General features: G+C 37.0%; 1 protein-coding gene across 1 annotated transcript in view; it reads right to left on the bottom strand.

The window, feature by feature from the left end:
- The window catches only part of PDE5A (phosphodiesterase 5A), a 133,369-nt gene extending 114,474 nt beyond the window's left edge, over nucleotides 1–18,895 (bottom strand). Inside the window, exon 1 of the mRNA XM_042871452.1 lies at nucleotides 18,713–18,895. The gene's annotated coding sequence lies outside the window, so the exon portion shown is untranslated. The remainder of the gene's footprint in view (nucleotides 1–18,712) is intronic.
- Nucleotides 18,896–19,415: the final 520 nt, after the last annotated feature.

The raw sequence follows: 19,415 nt of genomic DNA, 5'->3' as shown, positions 1-19,415 counted from the left end.
GTGGCATGTTAGATGTGACTGAGTTGGCAGAATGGCAGAAGCTTGTAGAAGCAAATAGGAAGATCCAGATTTGCTGCCTATATTATAGTTAAAATGAGATGCTTCTAGAAAAATGTCTGCATTTCAAGTAAGCTTCTAGTCAGGTTTTTTTTTAGTGTTTTTTTTTTTTTTGTTTGTTTGTTTGTTTCTATTTAATAGTCAAATAGGCATGAGACCTTACTTTTGTATTCTGAATCTCAAATCTAGGGCAGGCAGCAAGAAATATTTATGCATGGCCTGGGAACCTTTATTTGCCTGTAGCAAAGCATTGCTCAGTTGTTTATCAAGTGGTAGGATAGTACTTTCCCAGCAGTCAAGTGTTCACAAACATTTTCTTTACACATCAGAAACAACTTCTGCAGATCCAGCTACTGGGGCTGCACTGATGTCAGCTGCTGCAGTGACTTCTTAATGGGGTGATTTGAGTCAATAAAAAGTCAGGCAAATGTTTTGCTGCCCTCTTGCTGAGGTGGAGTAATTGGCAGTATGCGCTGCAGATGCTTGTTACAAACCTTTAATTAAAAAGTAAGCTGCTGCTGTAAAGTAGAACACTATAGTGCAGCAGGGTAGCAGATTTCTACACAGATTTAGCTGCGTATCCATTACGATATCAGTCTTTTGCTGCGTGATCACTTCTATAGTTTACCCCATGCTTTCATCTTATCTGTTTGTGTAGAAAACAAATGCGTGTTCAGCTGCAGCTCACACTCAAGTTGCCTTGAAATAAGGTCAGTTTTACTTGTGTAACTTCTTGTGCGCTCAGGTTCAGCTTTGATTATTTTGTATGCATAAATGCAAATATAAATATAAATATATTTCAATAAAATGTTGTGATCTTAATAGATAAAGATAAAAAGCCCTTCAACAATGACAGTTAGAGGCCAGAAAAGGACATGGTAACAGTGGAAAAGATTGAATTTCATATAATAAGAAGCAGTCCAGTGTTCACTCTGCCTAGCCAAGGTAAACCACACAGTATCTTACTGTATAAACAGAATCATAAAATATATGATCCTCTAATCTTAAGGTTGCATCAGTACAGTTCCATTGTAATTGCCTTTACAAGGGATAGAAGAACCTAATGTTCCAGTTTTCACAGAGGCATGGTGCCTTCTAATCGCTGCAAAATGCAATTCTGCAGAACTTCATATTTCTGTTTAAGTTCTTATTTAGCTAAGGCTTGCAAGGTCTTTATCAAGGAGAAGAGCAGTTTATTTAGAACATCTGGAGCTTCCTGAAAAACTGTCTCTTGCTTTGTTTTTATTATTGCTTTTTTTTTTTTTTTTTTTTTACCTTGTTATTACATTTTCCAACTGGGCTGATAGATACACAGAGGGAGACAAGATATTGCTCAATCAGAAAAAAAAACTTGTATGTCAGCCTAAATGAGAATGGCTTCTCTGCATTTTGCTTTAAGTAGTGTGAGAGCTCCCAGTAACTGGTAGTATTTTCACTTGTTGCTTGAAGTATAAGTTGTAAAATGTAATCCCTCACTTTTCCGAGAATTTTTCTAAAACTTGATTAGAAGGCTTTAGTTTAAACTGTATTGTTCCACTGGTATTGCTCTGCAGAAATAACTATCCATTTTCTTATTCAAGAGCACACAATATATATGATTTAATTAGAATCCTACTTTTAAGTAGCACTGCTACTGCCTAGGTGTCTCCAAGATACCAGCATGTGCAGCTGTCCTTGTGCAAGAAGACTGGCGCTGTGTTGTGTTAAAGGTAATCAGTACATATAGACAAATAATAGCACATGCCAACTATTGCCTATGTCTTGTTATTTGTGCTAGTTATGAGTCTTCTGGCTGTTCATCCTCTCAGTATACGTTTTTCCAGTTATTTCCAATTTAAACCTTTCCTTTCAAGTCAGGAAATGAAGAGCTTTGCTCACATCCAGGCACTACTTGTCAGTTAAATTATTTCCTCATAGGACTATTTACATCACTTCTAATTAGTCTACTCACGCTGCATTAAGTTATGCCAAAATGTAGAATGTAGTTCAGAAACAACGAATAAATTCTCTTGTAAAGAAATTGGGAAATACAAAAGGAAATTCCACTTGTAAATCTCTTCAATTCTATTGCAACAAACTGTATTTTTGGCTGTCTACGTGAAGGGGGAAGCCCAACCCTAGTCACTTAGCTCAAGATGACCATTACTTTGGCCATGCTGACTATTTACTGCTTTGTCAGAAATTGTATTAAATAACCATTGTAGATCATATCCTTTGGATTCATGCCTACTGTAGATAAATCATTTAAATGGATGAGAAATAAAATGACAAAAGTTATCCTAGGATTTAATTTGAATTAGTACATAGTTTAATGAGAGTTGTGAAAAGGGCTCTTGAGAGCGTGAATAGAAATGCATCAAGAAGCAACCATTAAATTTTAGATTTATATTCATATACACAGATCTGATAACTACTAGTAAACTGGAAAGCTCTATATTTGCTTAGCTCTTGTTTAACACGCTATGGATCACATATATAAGCCAGTAAGTGAGAAAACAGCAGACTTCAAATGCTATTTGGTCTAATTCCCTTTACTCATGATCTTTGCAGGGAAAAAAAAAAAATAACACCCAAACAAACATAAAAACATAATTCCAATTAATATACTTATCACAAATTATATCAGGCCTTTCTGACTTTAGTGGAACAAAATATTTCTTATTACAAATTACAGCAGCTACATGGATGTTTTATCAGAACCACTCTTACAGTTGGAATCATAGGAATGCTTTCAGTTCCCTTTCCCTCTGCTCTACTGTCCAATTATTCCTATGCTGAGGTGGTGTAGAGGTGGAACTACAAACCTGCAGCAGCACATGTGAGCCTTAGGAGGGCTGTGGACTTTATTGTGCTGTGACAAACCCTGAAAGGCAGGCGACATTGCTGTAAAGATGGCCTGGAAGCTGTGGTGCACCTGTGTGTGGCTGTAAGTGTAATAGCTCTTTCCTAGATGCTTGCTTTTATTCAGAAGCACCTATAATACTGCAGCTCTGAAAGCATCACAATTTATTCCCCTTTGCCTCTGTATTTTCACTCTGCTGACTAAAGTTTTCATACCCTAAACAAAGATTTATCCTTTTAATTTGGCTGAAAACATGAGAAGTATTGTCAGGGCATGAAACTTTCCCCAGTCAGACAAAGCAGAACCTTGTTAATGCACCACGGATTCTTGTGTTGGAGAACTTAACTCTACTGCTGGGACAGATGTCTGCGGTTCTGCCTGTATCAGACGAAAAAGCAGAAGACAAAGAGGGCTAACTAGTTTTGAAAAACAGTAGACCGTTAGCAAATGAGAGCATGTTGAGCACAGTACTTTATACTGTGCTGGAATTCATTGCTTTATTCTAATTTCCTGTGTTTTTGAAGGCTTTTGTGAAGCTGTGGTGGTGCTGGAAACAGTGATGATGAAGAGCCAGGAAAAAATAGAATCTTTGTATGGTCACTGTATGGGAACTGCTGAGTCACGGCCTGAACCTCTGATTAATCACCTGAGGTGAGCCTTGAGTCAGCCAGAGGAGCACAGGTGAAGGCAATTCACCTGTGCTGCCGGAAGGGGTGGAGCCAGGCTCCACCCCTCCTGGACCTATTTAAGAGCTGGCTACCAGAGGGGAAGGATCTCTTCTGGAGATCCTCCTCTTTTGGTATCTTCTAGTGAGCTCAACCCAAGGGTAAGCTCTTCTACTTACTCTCTTTTGCAATCCTTGTTTGCTTTTGCCTTACTCTTTTGATTATATTGCAATTATAACATCTTGGTTATACAGGTCACTAATACCAGAAAATTTGGAAACCTGAGTAGTTTTATTTTTGGAAGACTTTATTCTAACGCTGCATTTTGCTTTAAATTTGCTTTTAATTATATTCTAACAGAATTAGAGACAGTTTGCTAATCCCATTTCTCTCTTTCTGAGCTTAAGAAATGCCAAATTGATAGCATCCATCTGTCCCTTTGACTCTATAAGTGTGATTAGGCAACTGCAAAGTCACTAGGTTACTCCCGGAAGCAGGGTTATGGATTCTAGCCAAAAGCATGGAAGATATAATTAGTGTTGAAGACTTTTCTTCTCTTAATCATACCTTCATACTTGATCTCTTTCCAGTCTTCCCAAAGAAAGTTGTTAGCTACTCCCTTGAAAGAAGGGCATGAGGATTCATAGCTTGATTTGTTTTACCCTTCAGCTCTACTTTCCTTTGAAAACAGAATTACTTGGGCTATATGAAATTTAAATTACATGAGCAGTCCAAATGTTTGAGAGTCAGTGGCAAACAGTAATTCCAGGGTCAGATTTCAAAGAAGCTTCACTGCAGTTACTGAGACAAAACTTAAAATTTGCAGGAAAAAAAAAAACACTGCAGATCCGCTGCTATATCTATTCTGAAAGCTTGATGGGAGTTTTTGGAAGAGCAGCTGAAGCTACGTGCGTGAACATCTTAGGGGTTTGAGCAGGTGAAACCTGGAAACCTGGAAACTCCCAGCTGCTAAGGGCTTAAATCATTTGTTGCACACAGAGGGACTACTCATATCAGAAGTACTGAGTCATAATTAAGTCTGTAAAAGAGGAGTTAAATGATAAAACCATCAAGAAATTGACTAAAATATCTGCCTTTGTTGTCTAACAGAAAGCACAGTGCTTTCCCCAGTCTCCAAAAGATTCTGAAAGACTAATTTGTCTGGTAAGCTGACTCAGTGTCTACAAACAAGATTCTTGAAAGAGTTGTCTTTCCCAGCAGAATGGTTGGAGAGATGATCTCCTAATGAAAATACACTTTTGCAGAGACAGCCAATAAAGTAGAAACTAAACTAGTTATAGAGGGGTTAACCCTGAATAATCCATCAGTTTTTAATTTGTAATTAATATAAATAACATGTTTTGGAGGTGCTGCATTAATTACTATAATATTAATATTTCACGCAGGAAATAAAGAAAAAAATGAACTACTGTATTCCATTTGAAAACTTAGGGCCACTCATGGTATGTTCACAACTTTTTCTCCTCAGTAACATCTACTGTGGGAATAGACATCTGTTCAAATCAATATAGATGACCATAGAAAATATGCTGGGATCAGCACTATGTAGTGCTGCATGAAGTTGTTTAAAAATATCCTGGAGACCAGATGCACATCTAGAACAAAATGCTGCAACTCAGGGCCAACAATAATACTTGGTTAGACTATAAAGTCATCCGGTGTATGGAAACTAAAGTCAAGGCAGCTGATTTAATCAACTGAAATTTGTTAGTATTCTGTACTGTTTAGCAATTGTTTATTTCAATGATAGCAGGATGTTATGCTCTCCAAAGGTAAATACTGTTTATACTTTATAACCCTATGTTAAGGTGATTTTCCCACCTCCCCACCCTGTGAGGGGGAGTTTGGCTTTGATCTTGAGTAACTGAGACAGAAATATCAAAAAGCACAGTAAATCCAACATAATACCTTCTTGCCCCAACACACATTCCAAAGTACTGAAAGAACACAACATTATTTTTTTCCTTGAATTATTTACTCAAGAAAACAGATGAAAAATAGCTGTTTGTGTGGCAAGCTCAGGAGCCTCATGAGCTTCCAAATGAATGTACTGTGTGTACATCTTAGTATACAACATATACCTAGTTCTGTTTTGTTTTTGTGTTGGTGCGTGGTGGCAGAGGAGAAGAGATTTCTAAAAGCAAAGCAGATGGTATTCCAGTAGTCCTGAAACAAACAGGAAGATAGCCTGAGAAGTAACTCTGTGGATTTTCTTTCTCTTTAGCATGCAAGGTTATTGTGTATTAAATTTGTATGCATATTTAATAGAAAGTTAGTGCTTTGAGAGATTTAGTTTGCATTTAGGGGCTTAGAGAGCTCCTACCGAGTTTATGTATTCAATTCCATAGTGCATGTTCTCTTGAAGGAGTATTTGTAAGAGCCTAATGTTGTCTAGTGAATTTGAATCTGTTGTACAGAGCCTGTGACTAGTGCTTATTACGAGTGCAAATAGACTTTTTTTGTTTGGGTTTTTATTTCTTGATGTGTACAGGGGAAGCATGCATACAACAGTTCTGTTTTTTGACCTCTCTGATAAGTTTCCATCAGATCTGGTTTTCAATAAACTATTAAAATGCAGGATTTAGAATAATATATAATTCTGAATTATTCCCAGACCTATCAGCTGGGCTTTGTGCTGGAAAATACCTTGGGGGCTGAGGGAGGAATTTTTCCTCCCAGGGCATTTATATGTCTTACAGCTGTGAATTTGGCCTTAGGTTAAAGTAACTTCTTTGGAGATCTCATCTGTAGATGGACTGGCCAAGTGGTTTTTGTTGTTATGCAGTATGACCTTGGTCTCTTCTTACAAATCCCTGCTGCAGGGATGATTGAACATCTGCACATTTCCCCTCCTAAGGCTTTGGTTTTAGTACTTTTTTTATGTCTACACTTTACAATGCGTAGCTACCATAGCATTAATCACGCAAAAAAACCCAAAGTATGCCTGCGTCCTGGGAGGAATGTGTCTGTTGATAGGTCTTGCTAATGGCAGAGCAGTCTTGGCCTTGATGCTCTGCTGTCATCTGAGATGCCAGAAACAAGATATTTGTGGCTTTATGTACCCTAAGCTTTCATAAGGCAATTCTGAAAGACCCAGCTTCTGTCTGCTTTATACATACCTGACAACTGGTCTCGTGTAGTTTATTCTTCAGGGCTTTGCCTGAAGGCCTGCAATTGTCAGGCAACTGAAATATTAAAAATACTAAGTGTTCATATGGTATGTAAATGCATGGTATATGGTGTGTTTTCTGTTTAGGGACTATTCACCAGAGTAGGAATTTGGGTAGGTGCTTGATCTATGCTGTGAATTCCCTCAAGAAACTTAACCTGAAAAAGATATGAAGAAAATCTCAACAAACATGAAGTTTTGATCTACTGCTTATTATGTAAGAAATATACAGCCAAAAGTCAAGGCAGGAATATAATGAAGCAGAAAGTAGGGCGTGAATTGTACTCTTTTAAAAATTAGAATTAATTATCTAATTTTTGAGTAAGAGGAACAACAGATTTATTAGGGGCTCATGAACAACATTAAAACCTGGAAATGACAATTAACAGCAACCCACTACTTGTTAAGTCCATGATAGAAGGTTCTAATTCATATGCCATCTGGAAGAGAAAATCTGGTTGAAAACAGCCCTTAAAATGAGCTCATCACTTGGTTCTAAGTAATTCTCTGTTGGAATGCCTATGAACAGCAGTAGAAATAGTTGCAGCCATGGCTTCTACTCGTCAAAGAGAATGCTTTTTTTTTTTTGTTATACTAGCTAAATAGGAGAGGGGTAACGTGTTCTTTAATAATACATTGAAAATGAATAATGATAAGGTAATTTAAGCTATGTGATAAAGCTGACACAATGAATTCATGGTCACTTAAAGCTATTTTAGATTGCAAAGTGGAAGAGGCTTTTAATTTTTAAAGCAGAGATTCTGAAGCAGATATTCATTTGACTGAAAGGTGGCAAGAAGGCAAGGTACTTCTCTGCTAGAGTTTGTGAAAGATTAGATAAAATGGTTCCTGTGGCAGCAGAGATTGGGTTTAATGTCGTAAGAGATCATTTTTCATCACTTTCTGTCCCCATAACAAAAATATAGATGAGAAAGTCAGTGTATTCTGCTCCTGTCTGCATTATCAGAAATAGTAATTAATTTCCAAGTAATTAACACTGTATAATCCCCCCTACATCAAAGACATCAAAGGGGTTTGCCTTTAAAGCCTCCATAATCCAAAACCCAGCATAGTTCCTGGGCAGTGAAATGAACAACAAATTAATAGAGATCCACCAGCCTTCTAGAACTTGCTAGCCCCAGGAATTGTCCAAAGCAAATCAATTTTATTTATTATTTAACACTACAGAGCAAAAAAAATATGTAAGTGGCAACAGTAATTAAACTTTCAGAATGATTACAAGTAGGACTGAAATAACATAAATTTTATTTGGTAAACACAGTACACTACTTAGGGACCTGTTATGGTACATGGCATAGAGGAGAAGCAAGATATGAGTGTTGATTAGTTTTAGCAGTTTTGTAGCTAAAATCAGACACTGCTTCTAGCCACATCTGCCTGTGTTCCTTTAAAAAGTGTTTGACATTATTATACTTGCTGAAATAAATGACCACGGCTAAATACAACTATAATTGGCATGTAACATTCTGAAACAGTGGAAAGATGTACTAATGAAAAATACACAGCCATATCTTGGTATGTGGGCAGTGAATACTGTAGGCCTTGACAACCAACGCTGTTTTCATGTGCACTGAAGATACTATCTGCTTGCATTTACTTTGTGCTTTGGAAAGTATCTCTTAAGTCATCATTCTTCTCTGACCAGTTAACTTTGTCGTGGTCTTACACAAAGATGTGCTGTCAGCTGAAATTCATACCATTAGTCATATTGTTGATTCAGCTAGTCATTGCAACCTCTTGTATCAGTTTCTTCTTTATTTATCTTTGAATTAGTGCTGATCTATCACTGTGTTAAAATGATTGTGTGTATATACATACATATATTATACTAGTACTTGTATAAGTTGCTAGAGACCTTCAGGAAAATTTTTAAGTTTTACAAAAATCTAAAAATTAGTTTTTGAATTAAAAAAAAAAAAAGTATTTAAAACAAATTGGATGCACCACTGAAAACAGTGGGGCTTTCCTATTCAGTTCTGCAATTAGAGTAACATACCTCAGGACTGTTCCTTTGGCGTAGGAGAGATACAAGAGAAACTCGAACAACTTTGTTTTCAGGCTAGTTCAAAATAAGACTTGCTGTTACTTGAAGGTTGTCTATCACTAATGAATTCTTACTTGACGGTAGGTATTTAAAAGTTACTGTATCTGTGTAACAACATGCAGCTATAATATTTAGTTAATTCTGTTTATTAGTATATGGAGTTAAATGCTGGTATACTGTCTTTGTAAATTCTAATAAATACTGCACAATTAAATAATATACCAAGAATCATATTCTTTTTTTTTGTTTAGTATTCTATTCTGCTTTGTACCACATATCGCTTTGATATGCTGTGGTAGAATAGGTAGGTAATCAGAGGTAAATGAGAACATCTGAAACTGAAAATATCTAAATTTAAAATTGATATCCAATATCTTCTCCTGAATAAAAGCATGTCTTTCCTGACATATGTGCTTGTTATCTGCTAATCTTGACATTTAAGAATATTTCAGAGTAAAACAAGACTGCCTTTGGAAGAGATGTTTGGATGACCAGATTCTCCTGTGGCTCTTTTAGGAAGTCAAAGTCTGTGAAAGAACTTTGGTTGCAAAGAGTCTCTTCAGCGTAGAAGGCAAAAGGAAAAACTTGAAGTCCATACCACATGCAATTTGTTGTCTGTTGTTTTTTCCCATACATAGCCAGCTTTCTCTGGGGGGAAAAATGCAGATGGTAATTGGTTTTTCCATAGCTGTGCAAGGATTTTGTTAACAGATGCTGACTGATTCTGTTCTGTGCCATTGGATGGCTGATTCTCAGAGTACTTGCTCAGGGCTGCCAAGTTACGAAGTCTTGATGCACATCCTGAGTGTGAGTAGAAGTTTTATTACTTTGAACAAGACTTCTTAGCTCAATTCCCTTGTTTACATTGATCTGGATATTTATGACCTGTTAGTTTGAAGTGGACATAAAAATGTCATACGGACTAAATCAAATCAGAATATTTCTTAGTTTTATTCTTCAAATGTTTAATAGTTAATATCACTGGGCTTCACTCTTCCCTTTGATACACGTTTACTGGCTAAACGATCACCTTTTTAAATAAAATGTAAACCCACAAATCATTTGGCTGCTTTTGCTGTAATTCCTATGAGCAGAGTCTCTTCTTGTGGAGGTGAAGGAATGGTTCCTCAAAGAGAGTGCACGTGCAGGACTTTTCCTTTTAAGTATTTAAAATAATCACTTAGTATAATACAAAAGTCTTCAGGGCCTAATATCTGTCAATTATGATAGGAGAAACTTGAATTATTCCTGCTTAAGGTTGTCTCAAGTTTTAAAATACTAATCTTGAATATTTTAAATTCTAGGCTAGGCGTGTACCCTGGGCTGTCGTTCACCTTTTTATAAAGAAACTTGTTTAATCTGATAATATGAATACAGAAAATGAGTTATTTGTTTTTTCCTCTTTAGCTTTTCTAGTTTGTTTCTTTTCTCATGTTTTGTTAGTGAGGACAAATGAAAGACAAACATGTGCAGAGTTACATTTCAGAAAGAAAACTGATCTCCCAATGTACAGTTAATGAGAAAATAACTTTTTTTTTTTTTTTTATTAAATGGTTGTTTCCCATAAGATCTTATTTATAATATTTAACTAGGATATACACTTAGGGAATTACTATGTAATCTAGGAATTAAATTAAAACTAATGAGAGAAGTTATATATGAAAACTCCAATGACTTTCTTTAAAAAGGGATGCTTTGTGCTGCTGCAGTGGAAGTTTGATCTGAACAAATGGGATGACATTTGTTGCACTTTTAGATAAAGTGCTTCTGGAGGAAAATGGCACTTGACCACAGTAAAATCATAAATAATTGGGGGGTTGGACTCGATGATCCCTGGAGGTCCCTTCCAACCCCTACAATTCTGTGATTCTGTGAAATAATGTCCAGATTTACTTAATTTCATGAAGCTAATCTTATCTAGGTGTTATATCAAAGCCTTCTGGTATTCAAGAACAAATCGACAAGAACAAACCAATAAGTGCCCTTGCCTTCCTCATACAAGAACTGGCAACGTGAGAGTCAACCTGATCAAATGATCTAAGAAGCCTCAAGTGAGTAGTACCTTACTTTCACTGGCTTCTGCAGTGATGCTGAGCAGCTGCTTAAAGCAGCTTTGTATGTTGTTGTTCTTGTCAGTTAGCATTAGAAGTAGAATTTTGGTGTTTCAGCAATCTGTTTATGATATTGTTGTATGATTCAACAAGAGTTGTCACCGCCTTTTGAGACAACATCTTAAAATTCTTTCTGCATGTGGGATGACCCAGAAACAAGTGATGCACCTGGACATATCAACATATTTCTGTTGTGCACTGTTAAGTGACTGACAGGTTAAGGATATGCTTCAGACAGACTTTTGGTATCTATGATGCGTGGCTCCGATTATAGTATAGGGAGGTGCCTAAACAATGTGAAAAATATATGAAACATGGTTGTTCTGATTTTGATTCAGTTACGATCAGCAAGAGATGGACTAATCTGTAAAAAGTGGGTGCTAACTTGCGACTAAATTTCAAGGCTGAAATGGTTTTGAAACAGTTTTTAATCTAATTGTATGTCTAGCACTTGACTTATATATGTATATGATGACTGTTGCATGTGACACAAGTCATTGAATCATAGAACAGAATCACAGAATGGTTTGGGTTGGAAGAGACCTTTAATATCACCTAATTCCAGCCCCCCTGCTATGGGCAGGGACACCTCCCACTAGACCAGGTTTCTCAAATCCCCATCCAACCTGGCCTGGAATTCTTCACAACCTCACCGGGCAAGGTGTTCCAGTGTCTCACCACCATCACATAGGAATGACATGCAGAAAAAAATCCTATTGTACAATTCACGTTGTATGTGACAATGTGATTCATCTACTTGGAACTTCAGAAGCCCAATTAGTCTTCATCTTTTCTTTTTTTATTCCGATAAATTAAATCCATTATTCAGTTCAAAGTTGGGTAAGTCAAATATTTTAGAAACACATCTTGTGATTTGAGTTATGCAAGGCTGATTGTGTCTGGTATATGTTTTCCACAGAAATTGCAAAAGCTCATCTTAAAACTCAGAATTAATTGTAGTTTTCTTTACTAGTTTTTTATTTTAATTTTTTTTTTACTCTTATTTAATTTATCATAATTGGCAACCTTATCAAGCTTCCATGATTCTCATGATTCCAATAAGAGGCTGGAAATTCTTGTTCTTAAAATAGGAAGACTGAATTTATTGCTGTTAGAGAAAATATTTAGGCAGACCTATTTAGTATAGGAACAGTAAAATGATTCATAAGCTTCAAAAATGGTTCCTGAAATTTTACTTGGATTGTCTCTGTGGAAGTATGACAGGTGAGCTCAAAAAGGCCAGAGAATAGCAGATAGTAAATAACATTGCTAGGGAGTTTTGAGACTGTGATGAATAAGGAGAAAGACTGTATGTGAAGCCATAGCATAAGAGTGTTGAAAGCAATCTCCAGTTACATAGATGCGTATCTAGTTTCCATATATATCTCAAGAGCAGTAGTGGACCAAATTTTGCACAGTGCTGCATGTAGGCAGAATCTTATACTTATGACACTGAAGTTAGCACTTGAGCATGATGAAGTCTAGTGCACAGGCCAATTAAAACCAACTTTTTAAAGCTTGCTTATGTCTCTTTTTCCGTGATACCAAGGCCACGCAGAAATAAAGTCCTATGGAAAACTTAAGAAACTCTAGGACATCACACTAGACTTCTGAAGAAGAGTTGTGGGGGTTTTTTTTTCCCCCCAAATGCTTTTTTACTGCTAAAAGATTGCTGTCTTTCTTACAATGAAAGTAACTCAGATGGTGATGTTCAGTGATTTTACATCAATGTCTGCATATATTATCTGCCTAAAAGCATTCTGTGGCAGTGCTTGTACATTTATTTAGTTAAATGTACATTTTCCCTATACCAAAAATATCTCATCCATCTTAGCTCCAGAAAAAAATAAAATGAGGCTAATAGCAATTTGTTGGTATTGGCATGCAACAGTGTTTCTTTGTTCTTTCCTTTCAAGGAGAAGATGCAGAGGTTTTTGGTTATAAAGACATAATCTAAACAAGCATGTAGTTTTAAGAGATTAAAGGATGCAGTGACTAAGATGGGACTGGATTGTAAAGAAGAGAGACAGTGAAATAGTAAATTACCAAATATAGGGGGAAAAGTAGGATAAAAGCTGAAGCTGATTTTCTTTAGAGTTTCAAGAGACCGATTAGCAAAGCAGATGGATATAAAATGAAATGAGAACTAATTGGGATCTAATAAGTACAAGAAAAATCTGAAATCTGGAAGACAAATCCTGTATCACCCCAGGCAGTCACTGATCCTTAGCAGCATTTCTTACCAAAGAAAGTGCATTTCTGAGAAATCCAACAGTGTAATTTTTAGAATGATCATTCACATTTTTCAGTTAAACAAATTGAACAACCAAGTCCAGTTTTTACTTATGTTCTACTTGGTCACACATAGATATTGTTCATTTATTGCTGGTGCCATCCAGCCATTCTAAGTTAAATGCAATGATGTCAGCTCTCAGTTCTGTGTGAAATTTTCTAGCTGAGATACAAGGCAACCGTTTTCAGGTAACTGCTGTTGGATAGAGATTCACTAGAGCCATTGGCATCTCAGGAGGAAAAGGCTACCAGTCTTCTCTTAGTGCTGCACTTGGTGGTGGTAGCAGTCTTGGCCAAGAGAGCAGGGCCATAGCAGAGTGACATGGATGTGCTGTGTTGGCCTGGCAAGTATAGCTAGGGAGACACTGCTTGTGTTTGGGTGTGATAGGTGGCATATGAAAAAATCGGGACTGGGGGAGAGGCTGCTGCAGGAGCGAGAGAAGTGAATGCTACTTGCCTTCTGGGGCTGTTGTTCCCAGTAGTGATGGTGGTACCCACTGCTGCTACAAACTAATTCTGTTACTACTGTGTAAGTGGGCACTATTTCCTTCAGCTGTCTCTGCTCTTTGTATTTTCTCTAAGCAGCTAGCACCAGGCATAGCAATGGGGATGACTTTATTATGCAGAGTGCAATCTGGGCAGTAAGTAGCACTGTCTGTAGGTCTGTGCTCTGTCCCCTCTGTGCGCCTTGTACTTGTGCATACAGAAAGAGTTCCTAGCATTTGATCCTTCTCTTTTTGTTCTCCATATGTCCTGGTTTTATGATTTTTGGTTATCGATATTCCGCATCATAACATCATGTAGTGCACTGGGAATTAAAGTGTTAATACCTGATAGAACTGATCTTTACATCTGCTTAGTAATAAATATTAACACTGTTTTGTTTCCTTCTACTAGACCTGCAAAGTTAAAAAACAAAAGGTATCTAGTCTAACTAAATTCCAACTGTCTGCTTCTAAGGCACGCCTACATGTCACTGAATTCTTATTACTGATGACTGTGTTAACCAGAATGGATCAGAGTTGATACTTTCAGTGTCTAAACTTGATTTTTTTTATATGAAGTTAAGAAATACCTTCAGGTCATGCTTTATAATAAAGAAATGTGGGCAGAATTAAAGCTTTTTTACATGCTTATTTTTGAGTAAAATCACACTTTAGGACACTGGGGTTTATTTTGCCATCAGGCTGGCTTCAAAAACTCAGGTTTTGTTAAACTGAGGATACAAGGCATATTACAGAGGAAGGTGAGAAATCTTCATGATTCTGGTCAGTCAGTAGTGCTTTTTTTTTCATTTCAAATTTGGGAATAAGCCTGACTCTACCTTCTAGAGGCTAATGAAGTAGCTGCTCCAGAAGCTGATGTGTGCTATGTTGAAGAGTTTTACACTTAAAGAAGGCACAAGGAACTTCTGCTTATAATCAATTTCTAGCTACTGCTTGAGTGGAGAAAAGATCATCGTGATATAAGTGACTAATTCTATATGGAAAAGGAGTGGAAAAAAATACTTTCTTCCTGTGTCATGCAGGCAATTGGCTCAGTTCCAGAGGAACTTGCACAGCACATAGATCATCTGTTAACACCAATCTAATGTGGTCTTGAGATCCTGAGGGCTATGCAGATGATTGCTTCTGAAATGAGATTGGGCTTTCTCCTGCTAACGAGAGTACCCAGCAGATACCCAGGTCTACGTGCCAGAGACTGGCTTCATTTAAAAAACAAATGAAGTGTAGCTGACTCGTGCTAGCTTTTCTGCTGGAGAGCTATAGTGTTAGACATTGCTTTAGGAAGATACTCTGAAATGAGGATTCTGATTTGAGGAAACATTTGCTTCATGCTCTTATGCTATGGAACTTATTAAAAATTAATGTTATTATCAAAATTTCTTGCAGGCTAAATAAGAACTTAATGGCATTGAATACAAAAATTCTGAGATGTCATTTTTCCTATCGCTATGCCAGAGCTATTTAAGTCACACCTGAAACTAACAATTTGAAACAATCTGTCTTTCTTCAGCTTTCTTATAAGAAAGATAGAGCCCTATTCTTAAAGCTATTTATGTGTTGCTAGTTTTAATAACTTAAAAAAGTCTGACTTTGCATAAATGCTCTTCTCAGTGTACATGGTTATAACTTGTACCTCCTTTTGAATCAGCATGTGAGACAATTTTATGCAGAATGCCTCTAGCTATGATTTTCCACTTATATATACATTTTTTTGACAGAAGGAATGAAGAGCAGACAGATGCTCAGAGTAACTGCTATGCAGCTAGGAAGACTTTGCCAAGACTAGTGGCTTATGACAAACTAAAATCCTTTACAAACTGATTTACAATTAGTTTGATACACAGTCAGCTACGTTTGATTGGATTTCTGAGTAACTGAGAAATTCTGAATGAATCGGAGAACATCTTTTTTTTAAATCTCTTTTTAAATGTGCCTAATGTTCTGTCAGCCATGCAGACAACGGAAAACATTTGTCAAAACAGATGGCAATGCAAGCCCCTCCACTGCTGAACACGAATGGTGAGTTCAAGGACCAGTTAATGGCAGGAGAGCCAAGAAATATTTTGAGATTTAGTTGAACATTGAATATACCCCAAAAAATACACTATTGCAATTCCAGGACTTCTTGGCCATAGCACACTCACAATGCTGCAGGAACAGTCATTTCATATTCTGATTTTCCAGCCAAAATGAAGAATTGCTGAGGTGCACGAAAAATAAGATGTAGCGTTTAACATGTTTTTTGAAAAGACATGTTGAACAGCTGGTTCAGTCCAATAAACTATACTTTACCTAGCAGTTCATGGTATTCTGCAGTGCCATTCGGTTGCTTTTCATACACTAAGGTAAATATTATCATAAAATAAATTATGCAAATAGAGTATGCTAAGACTAAATGTGGAAATATCTGGATTTTCTATTTAAAAATGCTGGCATGTTACACCATAGTAGTTTTAGCAGAGCAGTTAAGTATCCTGTTAAGCAGCTTAAATTACATTTTTAAAATTAATTTAAAGAACTGTAGAGAGATGTTCATCATAGAATAATAGAATCATTTGTGTTGGAAGGGGAATCCTTAAAGGCCGTCTAGCCCAACTCCTCTGCAATGAACAGGGTTACTTGCAACTAGATCAGGTGCTCAGAGCCTCTCCAGGCATGCACCACCTCTCTGGGCAACCTGTGCCAATGCCTCATGTGCTCTATACCCTGTGTAACTTTCTTATGAGCACGGAACAATGATAGGTAGTTAATTTCTATGACTATGGTTTCAAATCGAACCTAGAATATATGTTTTTGTCTTTGTAAATATATGAGATTCTTCTTTCAAAAAAACTGTTCACTGATACTTGTCCATATATTTTGACAATCGTTAGACTATGCATTTATTAAATTAGTACTGTTTTAAGATGCATTCATTGTAGTCTTTTATTTTTTTTTTCTAAAAATGCATTAGACTTCTGTCAGAAGAAAATTTAAGTGCTGCCGCCATCCAAAATAACCTTAAACCATGTGCAAGTCTGTTGATGAAAGCTGTTAGATGCATCTGGGCTAATGAAGTTTTTGTAATTTATACCATTCTAGGACCATTTTCAAAATGTTTGCTCTGACTGGACTTTGGAATTATCCCCATCTAGATTAAAGAAGTCCATGCTTGCCTGGACATTATCTTTGCTTCATGGGAATTCTAGCAAGCCAATGTTCCGGAGAATGCTGGTGGAAAAAGATTACTAAAGTTGTGCGTTTTCTGGCATGATTGTTCTTATGCCTGCAGGGTGCTGAGGAAGTGAAAAGAGGAGGAACAGGGAGAACCCATTTAAAACCACTTCTGTGCCTGTAACAGATTTATTTCTTCCCTGCAGCTTCCCTGTACTGGCAACTGTTACCAACAGACCAGACCACAATTTCTCCACCTTGGAGAACAGATCAGGGTTCAAGTGGTGATATCACTAGAAGAATTGTGGGCATACTTCCATATGTCTCACTCAAAAACTTGGTGATTTCTTGCAAGGAGGAAGATGGAAGATGTGACGAAAATAGCTGTTAAGTTTTGCCTTAAGCACTAAAGATCAGTGCAAATGCCCTATGCAGACATTAATGTCCTGTTGGCAGTAGTATTCAACTTCTAAGAAACTGCATGGAACATGGAAACGTTCCAGGTAACTGTGGCAGATGCACAGTGACACAATGAGGTTTGTAAAGATGTGGGAGGTAATTATTAAAACTGAGGACCTTGAGGATTCTTTTGTCAGATAACAGCTTGCTGTTGAGGCTGACTCGGGAGGATCACCTGCTCACAGGAAGCACACTTCTACTTTTTTTTTGTTTTGTTTTGCTACAGCACTTGAGTTTTATCAAACCTTTTTTTGGTCTTTCATCTTTTACTCTCACAATGTAGTTTGCTCACCAGTCATTCCTTGATCTGAAGCATCTGGGAGCTATATAAAGAAGTGAAAATGGATGCACAAGACTGGAAAACCATGCCTTTACATATATTCATTAAAAAAATAAAAAAAGAAACTCCAAGTGAATTGTTTTCAGAAATCTGGTTAATAAACAAGGCATTTCTTACCTTTGTGAATGTGTTTAGTACTGTCTAAACCAAAAGAAATGTTATTGACCATTAATTCCCCTATAAACGTAAGTTCCCCTATAAATGACGCTTCGTTTCATGGTATTCCGCGGCTAATGAGCTTTATAAGCTTGTATCACTTTTGCTAAAGCAACTGGAATGTAACCACCTGCATATTTATCCTACTAGTCAAATTTCCCTTCATTTGACAGACCTCTGACTATGACTTCATGTACTCTGTGAGAAAGAACAAAGATAGCCTGTGGTCTCTTATTATGCAGCACGAACAGATTATATCATTTAAGGTCTGATCAAATGTCTCAGTAAATTCAGCTGCATGCAGTGAGCACTACTGTTATTAGGCCATCTTAAAGTAAGAGTGGAATTCCCAGCTCTTCCCTAAAGAGCACCAGTATGTTACTCCTAGTAACTCTTTTTCAGGCAGAATATGGCTTTGTTTTTGCTTGGGATTTCAAAAGGTACCATGCTATTTTTAGTTACTAAATAATATGATTTAGTAACTGTTCTCAATAGACTGTGTTGGCATCTTGCAAGCATTCTATTTTCTCTTAAAATAAAATCAGTTCTATGAAAGCTGCGTTATTCTTATGAAAGCATTTATATATATATTTCTTTTGCATGTTAATCCTTAGCATTATTTTGCTAAGAACACACTTAATGTGCCAAAAAATCTCCTGAACCCCAATTACAAACCATTCTGCAGCCAAAATTTCTCATGTAAACGCCACATCACATTAGGTAGGTAGCAGGTTCTCGAAGTAGATTATCTGTAACCAACTTCTCAGTTTTCTGAGCCTTATGACTGCTGTGCATTCAAAGCATTGCTCATTTATTGTATTTGTCATCTAGTTAGATTGTATAATTTTTATCCAGCCAGTTTGCTTTCAGCCTTACCTCGGTATTCACAACCTCATCTTGCTGAGAAGTCTTACCCAGGCTTCTTATCCTGGAAACTTGGGGCTTTTTATTTGTTTTATTAACTTCCATGCCTTGCAAGCAGTCCAGTTTTTGTTCAGTCGTGTTCAGTAGGCTGGTGCACGTCTCTGCACTGCTTGGGTTTTCTTTAATCAACATATGGGCTATAATATATTGGTTGTTTTCAGTCTGATGTCATGGGAAAAAGTGTTGCTTGAGTCAGTATGGAAACGTGCCCAGATACGCTCAAGTTGTTTCTTCCTTGACTGTAGTATCATCTGCTTGGAACTTTTCACTTGCCTTCTAATGGTTATTCCTGCTTGTCCACAGGCTGTTTCCAGTCCAAATATAGTGCTACTTGATTGAAAAAATCCAAGGAGCAGTTTTCTTTTTGGCATGCATTTAGCTGTCCCAACTTATTACTTTCTGGAACTTCATGGTTCAATTTGTCATAGAATGTCAGGGCTCACTAAGGCTGTCCCTCCGGACCTTGCGGAGTAACTTCTGTGTCTGCAAGGCAAGAAGAACTCTGCAGAAGTTTGGAATGTTTTTCAAACTCTTTTCTCCCCGTGAACTCATTGTGAGGAAGCACTGACCTAAGGTACCCTCATAGAGCTCCTATTGACCTGTAGTCTGGATTGTGCAATACATTCAGGGCTGTGCCTTATGTTGGAGTGTTTTT

This window comes from Lagopus leucura, unplaced genomic scaffold, assembly GCF_019238085.1.
Source record: "Lagopus leucura isolate 7727_CA_CO unplaced genomic scaffold, USGS_WTPT01 Super-Scaffold_100004, whole genome shotgun sequence".
Taxonomy (NCBI): domain Eukaryota; kingdom Metazoa; phylum Chordata; class Aves; order Galliformes; family Phasianidae; genus Lagopus; species Lagopus leucura.
Note: the sequence above shows the minus strand (reverse complement) of the source record. Positions and strands in the feature narration are given on the sequence as shown.